Raw genomic sequence first — 13,814 nt, 5'->3', positions numbered from 1 at the left:
TTCCTTTTTACGAAACCAAGCTTGATGTATTCACTGTGGCAGCACATGGTGCATTCATTGGCTGGAACGTGGAAATTCTGACTGAAGAGGGAAGGGCAATGCAATGATTAAATGTACTGTGATGTAACGTAATTTGATGTGCTGTGGGAGAAAGCTCAAGTTTCTCTTTTGACCATGTGTGTGACAACTGCAAAGAGTTTGAAATGTTAAATATCAGGATAGAATATTTGCATGGAAATGTAAATATTCCTTCCACTAATACGAACCTGAAATTCTCAATCTGAAATGTTGTCTTCACTATTAAAGGCGATGCCAATTTTATTTAGTTACAAAGCCATATATTTACTTGTGTTTATATATTGGATACTAAAATCAGTTTGCTACAAACCAAAATGAGCGTGAAATCTTTACAAATCTCTGTAAACTTCAGTTGAATAAATACAACCATGGCACCGTTCCAAACATGATAAGAATGGCAGCTGTAGACTGTGATTTAATCCCTCATTGAAGAAAGGCTAATTAAAGCTGTGTGGAAGATTGTTCAGTGAGGCTTGATCAAACACTAAAATTTTCCTTGTCTAATTCTGGAGGCCTCGGTATTCATTGTCATTGAAGCTCCTGAGGACAAGCACAAAGACTTACTTTTAAAAATCAGTTCCTAATAATTGATGTCAAAGTGATTTGGAAGGGTTCCTAAAGGCACAGTTTTCATAAAATCATAGAAATTTACTGCACAGAAGGAGACTATATGGCCCATGGAGTCTTCACTGGCTCTCAAAGGAAGGTGTTCATTCAATCCCACTTCCCTGCCTTATCCCCATACTCATCAAGCCTCTATCCTTCACATACATTTTCGCTGTGGGTAGTGTTGTATTTTTAGAAGAAAAAGATTTTGCTGATTGCAAATTGGCTGCCGTGTTTCTCCATAAAAACACAGGGGTTACTCTACTTTCCAGTTTATCCTCTGAAACGCTTTGGGACAAATTCCTGACATGAAAGGTGCTATACCAAATGCGAGGATTATTACTGTTATTATTTTTCATTAATTCTGGTAGATAATTTGAACCTTTTAAAGGTGAATGAAGCAAAGCACATGAAAATATGATAATAATAATCTTTGCATTTGGTATAGCGCTTTTCACGTTGGAAGAACATCTCAAAGTGCTTCACAGGAATTACTGTGAAATGGAATGATTTGTAGGCAAGTGTGTATTTGTAGACAAATGTAGCAGCACAATTGCACGCATCAATGTTCCACAAACATTCATGAAGTGAATGACCAGTTTTATTCAGGGAATTGTTGGCCAAGACACCGGGAGAAACTCCCTTCTCTTTTTGAATGCTATGGGATTTTTAACATCCAACTGAACAGGCGAACAGGACCTCAGTCCTTTTTAATGCCTCATCCAAAGGACGGCACCTTCAACAATGCAACACATCTCCAGCACTGCAGTAGAATGTCATCTTAGACCATGTGAGTTCAGGTTCTGAAGTAGGACTTGATCTCACAACCTTCTAACTCAAAGGCGAAAGTGTTAACACTGCATCAGATTAACACAATTTGGTCACAAAATCTTTGGTGAGCTGATGGTATATATTGTAAATTTTGGTATGGGATATAATACATAGCTTATGTTAATATCAATGAATTCCCCCTTCAAACAATCTGATCAATATTAGCGTTAGCATGTTTCTTGCATTTTTACAGACTGCCACCTTCATACATTCTGCTAATTATGTCACATTATGGAATATTTAGTAGTATTTAGTTATGTTCTATTCACATCCCAACATAAACATGTTAAAGTCTTTAAAGGTGTTTCTGAGAATGACAATGGCTGTCCATACTCTGACAGGACTAAAGATTCATCTTGTGATTTAAGTACTTTCACAGCAATAATATTTTCATAATATTTATGCAATATTTACAATGTGAGGCATCCCAGGAGTGGAATGTGAAAGGAAGATAAAGACTATATTTATGTACAAAGTATAAACTCTCTTTGCTTCAAAAAAAAAGTTATCAACTGTTTGGACATCAGCAGAATAACAATGATGCTCCCTTCTTTTTTCAATTTTTTTTTGCAGCAGAGCATAATTACAATTACATGAAAAAAAATAGATTAAGGTTATTTGTATATCGTAGTTTTTAATTCCTTATCTGAATCTAATCTGTCCAGCCAAACATTACAGGAATGGCATTATTTACAATTTTAATGGTAGGTAATGCCCATTTGACCATTTATTATTTATTGTTCACGATTCTTTTTACACAAGTCCTTCTGGCCATTCATTCTCTTTGACAATGTTTTGGTGTTAGGGAACTGAGGACGACCATGACAATCAGGAGGATTGTCAGTTAAAAACTGTGTTGGATAAATTAGGAAATGGCAGATTTGAAAGAAGTCTTCCTTTGCCAGTGTCGGGAAGAATCAAATGATTGGACTGTATCACATTGCATAGCAGAGGATCTGGTAAAGGTATCCTCAGCTGGAATATGTAATGTTTATCCAGTGAAAAAATATTTTTAAAACTTTATGATCAAATTTCAAAAACATCTATGTTGATGGTGATCTCTCAATACCTTGTACTAGGTTGATAGCGGTACTAGGTGTACTAGGTGCCATAGCTAGGTGGATAGATGTGACTTTGCTTTCCTTTTTATTTTTTTTGAAACACTAATGTTGTGGGAGAAAGGATAAGGCTTCATCCCTATTTATGTTTCATCTTCCGTATGTTGTTATCAGGAACAGATTGTTTTGTAAGCTGTCCTGGAGTGAGTAAATAACTGAACATGTTTGTTGCATGCACTCTTAACAATATTGTAAAGACATAGGTTTAAAATCCAGATGAAATGAAACAAGTAGGTTCCTTGTACCTTTGAGACCTGCATGGATATCAATTAAGATTGGTTCCTTTGGTACAAATATGGAGACAAATTATTTATTTTAATTCAATTCACTTCTTTTTTTCAACTAATGCCACAGCTCTTTAATGTCCCTCTGAACAGAAAGACAGGACCTTAGTCCAGCATCTCATCCAAAGGACAGTATACATCTGACAATGCATTGGAGTGTCAAAAGTCAAAATCTCGACATGGGGCTATTGAGGTCAAAATCTCAATACGCACCTTTGGGCCCTATATCTGTTGTGTTGGTTAGTTTTTAATAGTCCATACATTGAGATTAATCATTACTTAAGTGATTTTTTTTCTATTGTGATAAAGTAACTTCCTTTATCTGATTTCTGTTTTGGTAACTATCAGTACGACTAAATTAGGACCAGAATATAAACCAGGGTAACCTTGAGGAAGACTTCATAAAATAAAAAATATATCACATAGGAACCTTAACTCTGATCTTGAAGGTTGGCTGCAATTATTGATTATTTAATTTATAGGCTTCTAATAATTACTTTGAGTTAATTTGTGCAATTAGCATATATCAACAATGCGCCATTTACTTTGACAGCACCAATGAATTAAATACAATTATTGTTTGGTGAAAGGTCGTCTTTATTATATATCATAACTAACTCCTTGCATAAGGGAAACAAACCTTCCTTGGAGTCACTATTGATTCTCATTTTCTGGGGAAAAAAATGCATTGTATTCACTTCTTCTCTGTTTAAACTGCTTTATGTGGGTTGAATAGACTCATATTCCTATTGCCAACATTGTTAAATAGTTGTCACAATCGCATGTTTGATTTTTTTTATCCTTTACCATCATCGTTTGTTATGAATGTGAGGGAGATAGGTTGAAACAGATGCCCTGAAGTCAAATGTGATCCTTCCATTGTAGGAGGTAATCAGGTATTCGCTCTCATTTAGCCTCAACTGGGAGAACGTTAAGGGTGTCAGCCTGGCTCAGATGGTAGCACTTTCATCTCTGTCAGAAGATTGTGGCTTCAAACCCCATATTAGGATTCGGAACTCATATAATCTAAGATCACCCTCCAATGCAGTGAGGGGCGTGTGGTGCATTGTTGGAGGTGCCATCCTTTGGATGAGACATTAAACTGAGGCCCTGTCTGCCTATTCAGATTGACTTCAAAGAGCACATGGCACTATTCAAAAGAAGACGGGAGATAAGAGAGTTTCTCCAAGTGTCCTGGCCAAAAATCCCCCAGATAAAATTGGTCATTTCGCTCCATGGCTGTTTGTGCAACATTACTGTGTACAGATTGGCTGCTATGTTTGCACACAAAACACTGCAGTTTACAGTACAGGTATATCCTGTGAAGCTCTTTGATGTCTACTTAACGTGAAAGGCACTATAGCAAACGTAAAGATTATTATTACTAATATCATAGAATTTGATCGTCACTCTTTAAAATTTGCCCTACTTAGTTCAAAGAAGGTTTTCTTAATACTGTATATAATGGTCTGCACTCTAATATCATCTAGCTTTTGAGAAAAAAGTAACTGGCTTCTGTCGTTTTTGAGTTTCAGTTAACAATGGAACACAACTGCAAACATCTCTACCCACTGAACAGTTGTTCCACTCTGCATACTAATCAAGGTACATACTAAGCCCTTGATATATGAGAATATTCTCACAAATCTGTCCTCCAGGTCACCTTCCAGCAGCTATTATCCAAACCTCAAAGTTTTCTCATCAGCTATTCAAGTGACATCTGCTTTCAGAATGGTGGAAGGGTCTGTACAGAACAGCTGACAATCTGTCATGTGACATCCACCTTGATTTATCCAGGTCCAAGTTCAGTGCCATATACCAGGAAGTGTTTATAATGGTAAGTTTAGTTGATTTTAGTGGTTACCCTACTTCTCTGACCATGGTTCACGGATGAGTGGTTAGCAGGCTGTAGCAAAGATCAGAAACTTCATTATCTCTCAATAGGCAATAGATTCAAACAGCATTAACTAATGTCTAACTGGGTGTCTACATTGTATTGTTTGTGTATCAGAATTTTCAGCAATATTGCAGAATAATAAATGAACATATATGGTGTTCTAAATTGCATTCAGAACTGCAGGGTAGAATATTGCCCCAAACAATCATTCAAATAACCAAATTAATATTATAGCAACAAAACTCTTATTCTAATAATATGCATAATGAACATATAGGAATTATTATTTCTTAATTTCATTACTTATTTGGGGCAATTAAATAAATATATATTGAAACAAAATATAATATAATATTTTTATTTCTCATCTTGTTCACTCCCAGAAATATATATCAAAGCAGCAATGATAAATAAATGAAAGATTTCTGTGTAAATATTATTGACAGTTTTTAAGATTCTATCTGAAAATTCTTTACATTAGTTTTGCTCACATCCCATCTGAAGGGCACTCTGTTAAGTTTTGAGAACGCCTGTCATTCTACAGTCTTCAATTCTATTTATTAATGCATCAGCCAGATAAGATATGCATGTTGGTTCTGGTACCCCTAAAGTCTGACATTGATGACTTGGGAAAGCTCCTAGTAGTAATATGTCAGAGCTCTAGGGAGGAGTAGCCTTGCTGCATGTTAACATAGTATGCTTGGACGATTAAGTAGGTTAAAACTCAATGGAGCTCAGGTGTAACTATAATTGGAACTTCTGTAATTGAGTCTAAGGGGGTTTTACACCAAACAGTCTAAAAACATGTTGTTTCTATTAAAATGTCATGCCTATGATACAGATACTCTTTATTGAAGAAAGACATGTCTTTATGCTTTGCATTTAAATGGCACATTTGGCGGGTGATGAACTGTCCAAACTGAGTACACATGGTGATTGAGCCAGTGTGAATTGCCTTGAAGCCATGTTCTTGACACCACCTGGATTCAGAAACAGTGTAAGTTACAGTCAGTGTAGTCTAAAAACTGTAGATATGAGTCAAGCTAGGTTCACTTCTCCATAGCCAATTGAAAGTTTTTGGGTGGCCCAATAATTAGTCTAGGAGTTTTCAATATACCATTTTTTATATTATTAAAGGACCAAATTTGCAACAGGTTCATAACATTTTAAAAATAACACAAAAGCTTACATTTCCCAGTGTCTCAGCCTTAAGTCTAGGTTCTTAAAATTTAAGATGGTGCCAAATTTTGGAAACATCTTTAAAATTTAGTATTAAATTTGGAAGCTTGCTTTAAGAATGAATTTAAATTGAATCTAAGAAATCTCCAAAATTCTGCACCACCTTTAATATTAAGAAAATGCAAGATGCTTGGAAATTGTGGAGATGTGATACAGTGGATCTGTACATGCTCAAGTGTTGTTTGTTTTTAATGGCCTTGATACAATACAATGTGGAGCAGGAAATAAAACTAAGCTTCCACTACACATCACTTCCAGTAGTTCAAATTAGTGATGTTGTGGTTTTCTATTCAAGAATATAATTGTGGACCAAAGAAACACATTTTTTTTTACAATACAACATTCAAAACTCCACATTGACTAGTTATCAATGTTGAAGTTGGATTATCCCTCCTTTGTCTATGCCAGAAAAGCTATGATATTTTAACAGAGCAGTAGATGCATTGAATAAGCCTCAGGCAAATTGGAGCAGATATCCAGTTTTACATAAGAACATAAGAAATGCTAGACAAAAAAAGACCAAGAACGATCTAGTTTGCCTTGCACCTTCCTGGCGGTCGCATGCACATATGTACCAACTACCTATGTACTATATCCCATAATGTTATTTCCTAAAAGAAAACTATCTAATCCGTGTTTGAAGGAATCAACAATTCTTGCTTCAACCATCTCCCTAGGGAGCCTGTTCCACAGATTCACTATTCACTCACTGAAAGAGTGTTTCCGTAGATTTATTCTGAATTTACCCCCTTCAATCGCAGGCCATATCCTCTGGTTTTACTATTCTGGATAAATTGAAACAGCCTGTCATGATCTATATTGTCTCGCCTTTAGACTCTTAAAGACAGCAATCATGTCACAACTCAATCTTCTCTTTTCCAGCGTGAACATGCCCAATTTATTTAGTGGCTCCTCATAGTCCCATCCACTCAAACATTTTGGTTGCCCTCCTCTGTATCTTCTCAATTTCTTCAATATCCTTTTGTACTGCGATGACCAGAAATGTACACAGTACTCTAAGTATGATCTCACCAATAATTTATACAGTGGCAGGATTACCCACTATTTCTGCTTGCTATTGATCTTTTGATACATCCCAACATCTGGTTTGCTTTACTCTCAGCCACAAAGCATTGTTGGGAGAGTTTCAATTTATTGTCAATCAGGACACCCACATCCTTTTCATTTTCCATACATATTATTTTTTTTCGATTTAAATAATAGTCCCTTCCAGGATTTTTTGTCCGGATGTGAAGTACTTTACATTTCTCCACATTGAATTTCATCTGCCACCAATCTGCCCAATTCCCAAGTATGTTCAAATCCTCCTATAATCTTGTTCAGCTTCACAATCTACCACTTTCATTGGTATCATCTGCAAACTTAGCCACAGTGCTTGCGACTCCCAGTTCCAATCATTCATAAAAATATTAAACAAAATAGTTCCCAAAACAGAGCCTTGTGGTACACTGGTAACATTTTCCCAGTCTGAATGCATTTTCTGTGTTCTTCCGGTCAACCAGTTGCGTGTCCATTGTAATTTACCTCCACTGATTGCTGCTTTCTTTACTTTCAGTGCCAGCCTCTCAAGAGGAGCTGCATCAAAGGCCTTACTGAAATCAAGATATACAACACCCACAGGCTTACACTTGTTCAAGCTCCCTTGTCACACTGTCAAAGAAAACCAGTATATTAGATTGGCAAGACCTCCCTTCACGAACCCATATTGGCTATCACAAAGTTTTAAAATTCACAGAAAAAATGTTAGACAGACCATCTTAGAATAACAGTGACCAAAGAATTTTGCAAAAACTATATTTTCATGACTGTCTGAGGTCAACTTGGCTCACTTCGCTATTTTTGTCAGATAGTTATGATTTAAAGCCCCTTGTGGGATATTGAACTCACAGTCTAGGCTCCAATTCAGTGCTGGGGCAGTGCAGCATTGTTTGAGATGCCATCCTTCGGTCTTGTTTGCTTGTTCTGATGGATGTTAAAGATCCCATGGCATTATTAAAAAAGAGAAGGGAAGTTCTCCAGTGTCCGGGCCAACAATCTCCCAGATAAAATTGATCATTCACTTCATGGCTGTTTGTAGGACTCTGCTGGCCCAATTTGGCAGCTGTGTTTGCGCAGAAAATACTCCCCTTACCCCAGAAGAAAATACTCCCCTTACCCCACTTCACAGTAAATCCTGTCTTCACTACTCTATGTTATTATATTGATGTCATACATCTGACTGGTAAGCTCTTTAAAAACTGTTGTTAAGATCGTGGAACTCTGCATTATCCATCCTTTAGGAACATGCCCAAATTTCAATAGCCAGGCAGCCTGAAACCCCTCATGTTTTCTGATGTAGGACCATTGTCTCAAAATTTGATTTCGTGGGGAATTTTCAAAAATTGTCTTCAATTTATTCTTAATTTAGAAGCTGATTATTTTCTTATTATAGAAAATTGATCTTCAAATTAAGTTTGAATTCTGCACAATCTAAATTTTAAAACAATGGGGGCTTAATTCTAAGAAATTTCAAAACTCTAGGTACTTGTCCACAGACAATAGGAAATCTGCTATCCGTTATTCGACAACAAATTACATTCATGTCGGGAGTACGTCCCAAAGCGCTGGACAGTCAAGAATGTGCATCTGCACTGGGGCTGGGATCAGGAGGAGTGCAGGGCAGGGAGGGTAGAGGTCGGAGGCGTGGTTGAAAAGGAAGGTCTTGAGACTGCCTTGAAGGAGGCAAGGGAGGGGATAAGGCAAAGGACCTGTGGGATTGAGTTCCAAAGGGGAAGAAAGGCTGAAGGCCCATGGTGGGACAGGCAGGGCGAGGGATGTGGAGCAGGCCAGAGTCCGCTGAGCAGAAGGAGAGGACTGGCTGATATGGGGTTAGCAGGTCAGAGAGGTAGGGAGAAGCAAGGCTGTGAAAGTGAGGACGAGGATTTTGAACTTGATCTTCTGGGGTAAGGGGAGCCAGTGAGACGAGGATGGGGATGATGGGTTCACAGAGCCTGGTGCAGTAGAGGACACAAGCTGCAGAGTTCTGAATAATGTGCAGCTGTGGAATGAAGAGTTGAGAAGAGTGACAAGCAGGGAGTTAGTGTAATTGAGCCCAGATGTGATGAATACGTGGATGAAGGTCCCGGCAGCCTGAGGGGAGAGATCGGTGACAGACCTGGGTGATGATGCAGAGATAGTGGAAGGCAGAGTGGGTCATGGCATGGATGTGGGATTTTAAGGACAGTTGAGCGTCAGCAAGTCACCAAGATTCCGTACTGGTTCAGTGAGACGGAGTGTGCATTCATGAACGGTGATGATGTGAGCACCCGAGGTGTGGATGCACTGACAGAAGCCTTGCAGCCTCCGTCTTGGTGACATTCAACAGGAGAAAGTTATTTCCCATCCTGAAGTTGAGGGTAGAGGCAGAGAGATAGAGTTGGGTGTCATCTGCATACATGTGGAAGTTAACCCTATGGCTGCTAATGATGTCGCCAAATGGAAGTATATAGCACAGAAACAGGCCATTTGGCCCAACTGGTCTATGCCGGTGTTTATGCTCCACATGAGCCTCCTCCTGCACTTCCTCAACTAAGCCTTCAAGCATAACCTTTTATTCCTTTCTCCCTCATGTACCTACCTAGCTTTCCCTTAAATACATCTATGCTATTTGCCTCCACAACTCCTTGTGGTAGCATGTTCCACATTCCCACTACTGTCTGTGTAAATAAATTTCTTCTAACTTCCCTATTTGATCTACTTGTGACGATTTTATATTGATGGTCCCTGGTTTTGGTCTCCCCCACAAGTGGAAACATCTTCCCTCTGTCTACCCCAGCAAAACCTTTCATAATTTTAAAAACCTCTATCAGGTCACTCCTTACCCTCCTCCTTTCAAGAGAAAAGAGTCCAAGCATGTTCAGCCTTTCCTGATAGGTATAACCTCTGAGTTCTGGGACCATCCTTGTGAATCTCCTTTGCACCCTCTCCAGTGCCTCTACATCCCTTCTATAATGTGGGGACCAGAACTGCACACAGTATTCTAAGTGTGGTCTATCCAAGGTTCTATAGAAGTTTACCATAACTTCCCTATTTTTCATTTCTATCCCTCTAGAAATGAACCCCAATGCCTGGTTTGCCTTTTTTATGGCCTTATTAACCTGCATTGCTACTTTTAGTGAATTGTGTATGTGTACCCCTAGATCCCTTTACTCATCTGCCCCATTTAGGTTTTTATTTTCCAGGATGTATGTGACTTCCTTATTCCTTCTACCAAAATGTACCACCTCACACTTTTCTACATTGAAAAGCATTTGACATTTAAATGCCCATTCAGCAAGTGTATCAATGTCTTGCTGTAATTTGTTGCAATCCTCCTCTGTGTTAACTACTCCCCCCAATTCAGTGTTGTCCCGAGTCCAAATCATTAATGTAGATAGATATAGATATTGAAGAAGAGAGGACCATGGTCCCTGAGGAACACCACATGTGATGGTGTAGGGGCTGGAGGAGAAAGCGTTCATGGACAACAACAAGGGGAGGGAAGGGAGGGAGCGAGGAGGGGGTAGGGAGTCGAGAGGGGAGCTGAAGGCATGGTTGAAGAGAAAGGTCTTGAGACCGGCCTTGAAGGAGGAAAGGGAGGAAGCAAGGCGAAGGCACTGGGGAATGGAGTTCCAGAGCCTAGGGGCTGAGAGGCTGAAGGCCCGGCCACCGATGGTAGGGCGGTTAGGGCGGGGGATGTGGAGTAGACCGCAGCCAGAGGAACGGAGGGTACGGGCAGGTACGGGACAAGAAGTGGAAACGAAGGGAAAATTAAGTTATGGACCAGGAAACGGCAGGACCATAAAGATTGAACTGAGAGGAGATGTGGTGAAAAGGATAGATCATTCTATCATTCAATATTCCATTTTCAAATGCTAAATTAGGCTCACTTTATAACACTTTTTTTTAATAATAATAATAATAATCCTTGCATTTAATATAGCGCTTTTCACGTCGGGATGACGTCCCAAAGCGCTTCACAGAACACACTGTAAAGTGAATTGACTGTATATTTGTGGGCAAATGCGGCAGCCAATTGCGCACAGCAATGTCCCACAAACAGTCGTAGATTGAAAATGACCAATTTATTATTTTTTTTTGGTTTTGGAGGGATTATTATTAGGCGTGTGGAGAAAGGAAACTTGCCCAAGGTTTCGCCCTGCCTGGAATTGAACTCAGGTCTCTCGCTTGCAAAGCGAGTGCTCTAACCACTGAGCTACGGGACTCCACTTTTGTGGGAGATGTGCAGTGTTTTTAAGGAAGAGAGCTCATTCACAGATTGGGTGTGAAAAATGTAAAGTGGTAATTCGGTCACATATTTTATTGGCCAACAAATTGGGAGCAGGGAGTCGTGCCTGTATTGTGGAAGAGCAGCAGTGGGTCAGCTCATTGCAGATGAGTGGGCTGTTGCATTCCCTGTTAGAACAGTTCTGCCAGTGGCACTATAGGATACAGCAGCAGTGAACATTTATGCAACTGGATCATTTCAAGCACTAGCTGGGGATTTGTGGGGTGAGTCAGGCATCTGTATGCTGCAGCATAGATGAAGTGACTGAAGCACTGTACCAAATGAGACCGTAGGGGAAGACAAATGAGATTTATCTGTTTTATGAAAAAATCAGCAGAAGCAACTTGAAAGGCAGTAGAAGGAAGCAAAGATTCTATCAACTACATGCATACAGTGCAATGAACTCTCTATTGGTGATGAGGGAAAATGACATAAAATAATTGTAAAGGATTTCATTTCTTTACAGTTCAAAATGTCTTTATGGAAGGGTAATGAATATTATTACAAAATACTCCTGATCTATTCATAATACATTTCTGCTGCGTGTATTACTGCACCAGAGTTTATCCAAACTCTCTCTTCTGCCGCTCTCCTCCACTCTCACCCGCACCAAACACACTTTTCGATGGATCCGGGATCAAATCTGGGATAACAGCAGCAACCGTAAACCTGAGCAACAACAATAACATCTTGCATTTATAGAGTGCTCTTCATGTGGAGCAGGATCTTGGTGCGCTTAACAGAGAGTCAGAAAGAATCTCTGCTGAAAATCCTGGCTTTTGTTGCTCGCAGGTCTGGGTGATAGGGTACCTGCTATCTTTTGCTGGCAATGATGTCTGTTACTCAGGTTAGGGAGGGGAAATCAGACAAGGTTTCTAATCTTAATCACTGTCTCGTGGGTTCTGTTGGAAAGTTTATATGTGAATATTGTTTGCACCTGCTGCTGCTCCTTCCCCACCCAACTATACATTTGTATAACATGCTAGCGTTCGGTCACTATCTCTACAGTTTCCTCCAGGCCTAGTCTGCCATCCACACCTTCTGCTTTTCCAACTATTGCTTACTACTTCTTTCCCATTCCTTCCACTGTACCATTTGTGGTCAAGCTTCAGCCATTGTGATCCCGATATCTGAAACTCTTTCCCCAAATTCCTTTTTCTTGTGTCTTATTTCATTGCCTACAAATCCCCTTAAAAACTTCTCTGTGATCAATACCTCAAATTCCCTCTCCTTTCTTCCCATTATCTTTGTGAAATGATTCAAGAAGTTCATCCTACATGAAAGGGTTTTATGAACAAGTAGGTATTACTGTTGTCTGTGTGCACATGAGAAGATTGGTCACTTGGTTGAGATATCAGAATGTGTCTGACATCTGCTGGACTTTATCCTAGCAAATACTCAGTGCATTTGAGGGGGAGAAAATGAGTCAAATAATTTTAAAAGAGGCAGAGGTTAAAGACGAAGCACTGATGGTAATCCAAATCAAATATTATTAAACAAATGAGTTAAAAACCGTAGCACTTCTTTCTTCAGGTAATAAAACCATACTGTGCAGTAGATAGTTACAGACTTAATTTACAACAAGGTGAGGGAATTACCAGGCATGCATGCTCGTAACCTATTATAAGATGCTTATAAAATATATTAGCCACGAGGGTAGAGAACCTTTTCCATCTTATTATCATTATTTTTCAAATCAGATGACATTAGTAAAATGAAAATATTCATCAACTAAAATCGTAAGGGACTTTTATCTTGCAAAGCTCCTGTGTCTGTAACTTGAGATTGAAAGCTGCTGGAATAAATAAACAGTTTTGGATGAGAATTAAAGTTTGTTAGGATAATAGGTCAGGTCCCTTCACATCTTGGTGGGTAAAGGCACTGGCCAGTATACCACTGATTTGGACACAGCAAAAAGGTTGCAGGTCAAATCCTGGGTTGCCTTATCTCATCTGTTTTATCGAACACTCAAAGACCATAACCCTGGCCCATTCAGTTGGCAAAACATTATGTCGAGGCCGAGGAGACATCGGCAGATCAACTTTGGAAAATAATTATTCAAGAACAAAAACTTGAGTCAAGGGCCTAAAATGAACAAAAGAAAATTGCTTCCCTTCACTTAAAAAAAGATTCAGGTAACTGAACCAAGTAACCAAAAAGAAAGTCTTAATTTTGAAGCTAGTTTCTGTAATTTATTTTAAAAACCTGCATTAATATAGTAAACCTACAATAGAAATTTCAACCAAGAAATTTTCGGCATCATGGAGCAGTCATAATCATCTAAACAACACGGAATCTGCTATGAGTTTTATAATGAACATTGGTTGAAGCACTCTGAACAATAAGATAAACTCTGTAGCTAAAAATGACCTAGATGATGGCATTATGGTGGTAAAACAATGTTATTCTAACGATTTGCAGCACATTTGTAAATG

This window comes from Callorhinchus milii, unplaced genomic scaffold (genome assembly GCF_018977255.1).
Source record: "Callorhinchus milii isolate IMCB2004 unplaced genomic scaffold, IMCB_Cmil_1.0 Scaffold4, whole genome shotgun sequence".
NCBI classification, from domain to species: domain Eukaryota; kingdom Metazoa; phylum Chordata; class Chondrichthyes; order Chimaeriformes; family Callorhinchidae; genus Callorhinchus; species Callorhinchus milii.
Note: the sequence above shows the minus strand (reverse complement) of the source record.